This window comes from Engraulis encrasicolus, chromosome 6 (assembly GCF_034702125.1).
Source record: "Engraulis encrasicolus isolate BLACKSEA-1 chromosome 6, IST_EnEncr_1.0, whole genome shotgun sequence".
Taxonomy (NCBI): domain Eukaryota; kingdom Metazoa; phylum Chordata; class Actinopteri; order Clupeiformes; family Engraulidae; genus Engraulis; species Engraulis encrasicolus.
This window is the reverse complement of record NC_085862.1, coordinates 23,302,019-23,304,518: the sequence shown is the minus strand read 5'-3', so window position 1 is coordinate 23,304,518 and position 2,500 is coordinate 23,302,019. Positions and strand designations below refer to the sequence as shown.

At 45.6% G+C, this 2,500-nt stretch overlaps 1 protein-coding gene across 2 annotated transcripts in view; it reads left to right on the top strand.

Moving 5' to 3' along the window:
* Positions 1–1,262: 1,262 nt before the first annotated feature.
* The window catches only part of tns3.2 (tensin 3, tandem duplicate 2), a 58,033-nt gene continuing 56,795 nt past the window's right edge, over positions 1,263–2,500 (top strand). For both annotated transcript variants that reach the window (XM_063200973.1, XM_063200972.1), the window contains exon 1: positions 1,263–1,517. The gene's annotated coding sequence lies outside the window, so the exon portion shown is untranslated. The remainder of the gene's footprint in view (positions 1,518–2,500) is intronic.

The following is a 2,500-nucleotide window of genomic DNA, read 5'->3' as shown; positions in this document are numbered from 1 at the left end:
CTTCATGAGAAGTCTGCTTGTCTTTGCTTATCACCTGTGCTTCTGATAAATGTAACCGCCTCATGAAGCCGGCCCATACTGCACTGTACTGCACTGTACTGTACTGTACTGTACCAAAGGCCAATGTGTTCAGGGCCAGATTAAGATGGCCTGGGGCCCCTAGGCTACAAGTTGCTGTGCCCCCCAGAAGGCAAATTCCGTGATAAATGGACATAGACAGTATCATAATTAGGAGCCAGGAATTGAGGATTTACCAACTGTACCGAACACAACAGGTACATTTTTGCATTGTCACATTTTAAATTTTTGTATTTTTTTCACTTTTGGCCAATCAGGGAGCCCATGACAGGTGGGGCCCCCTAGGCTGAAGCCATATCTAGCCTGTGCATTAATCTGCCCCTGCATGTGTTGTTTTGAGACGGCTTCCATATAAGACTGGCACAATTAGAACAAGGAAGATACGTGACTTTTGGACACTCCTTAGTGCACTCCTTAGTGCATAATAAGCAACTTCTATATGCATGGTGCGATTTGTCATAAAAATGGATATGTTGTCTTTTGCGAGATGTCTGTTTTTGTCTGCATGTTGTACAGTGTTGTGCGTTTTGCGATTTTGCTGCTTTCTTGGCCAGGGATCAAGAGGCAATTGCCTCAAGGTGCTTCTCCTAGTAAAATAAAGGATAAATAAAATAAAAAAATAAAGAAATAGAAAGAAGGGGAGATATGTTTCAGATTTTAAGCATCATGAACGGATTAACATTAAACAGCAATTAAAAAATCATGTGGAACAACTGGAGATTTTGAAATCAGAAGCGGGGGGGCTATCCCTCCCATCCCCCACTTCCAAATTGCCCCCTGTTTATGCATAACCCACTTATAACTTTAACCATATCCCATAGAGTCACACAGTTAAACCATGTCAAATAAATGGATATGGAAGGCATACAAACACACACAAGCAAATATGTGAAAGCAAAATTTATGTCCTACCCCCCCTCTCTCTAAAAATTCCTGGCTGTTAAAAACGAACACTCTGCTCTTCGAGGTATTGCTTCAGATGGTTCAGCTTAAATTTCATCCTCTCTCTCTCTCTTTCTCTCTCTCTCTCTCTCTCTCTCTCTCTCTCTCTCTCTCTCTCTCTCTCTCTCTCTCTCTCTCTCTCTCTCTCTCTCTCTCTCTCTCTCTCCGCCCACTCTAAACTCCACCCCACTGTTTACATTCTCCCTCTCAAGGTCTGCTGTGTGACTGTGTGACTCTGTGACTGGGAGTGTGTGTGTGTGTATGTGTGAGCGTGTGTTGTCGGCTGTTGCACACGTGTGTTTTGTGTGCACTCGAGCGCGTGTGTGTATTTGTGTGCTCATGTGTGCGTTGAGTTGCGTTGCGCTACATCAGCTGATGTAACAGCTTTTCTACTCTTGTGCGTCGTGGTCTGTATTTGTTTTGGGTGTTTGGAGGGAGAGCACGCGCCGTGCCTGGCTGAAGTGTCACCAAGGATAAAGCAACACCTGAGCAACAAGGTAAGAACGGATTGAGAGCGTGACGGAGGGAGGGAGCGAGCGAGGGAGAGAGGGAGAGACGCAGAGATAAAGAGCGATCGTGTGAAAGAAGGGAAGGAGGAAGAATGGAACAAAAGACTTAATGGATGAGACTGAAAGAAGGGAAGAAAGGGCCAATGAGAGAGAGATGGAACCTGTGGAAGGGAGAGGAGTTGAAAAGTGACTGGCGGTGTGTTTGGAAGATCAAATGAGTGAAAGAGAAGGAGGAATTTTCTGTGATAGTGAGACAGAGAAAAAGAGGAAGACTGAACAAGACAGAAAGAAGGAGAAAGAGAGATAGAGGAGAGAAGGAGCCAGTGCGAGAGGCGAAGGGAGAGAGGAGAAGGGAAGGAGAAGGAGAGAGGAAAGAGAAAGGGAAGAGAAGGAGCTGATGGGAGAGCAAGAAGAGAAGGAGAGAGAGACAAGGTGAAGAGAAGAACAGAGGAGTGCAGTACACATATACAGAAGCGAAGAAATAGAGGAAGCAAAGAAGAGAGGAGTGAAGAGATAGAATTGGAAATAGTGAGGAAGGTACGGAGAGATAGAGAGTAGAGGAAAAATGAAAGTGGCAGCTGAGATATAAAAAGAGAGAGAGAGAGAGAGAGAGCAAGTGGTGCAAGAGAGTTGGGATATAAAATGAGAGAGAGAGAGAGAGAGAGAGAGAGAGAGAGAGAGAGAGAGAGAGAGAGAGAGAGAGAGAGGGAGGGAGAGAGAGAGAGAGAGAGAGAGAGAGAGAGAGAGAGAGAGAGAGAGAGAGAGAGAGAGAGAGAAGGAGAGATAATTGAAGCACAGAGACAGGAGTGATAGAGAAGGTCAGGAAGACATGAAGAAGAGAGGGAAGAGGAAGAGGAGTGGAGAGAGGGAAGAGGAAGAGGAGTGGAGAGAGGGAAGAGGAAGAGGAGTGGATACATTGAGGAGCAGAGAAGCCCCGTGCAGCGTTGCTGTTATCACCACTCTGGAAAGAA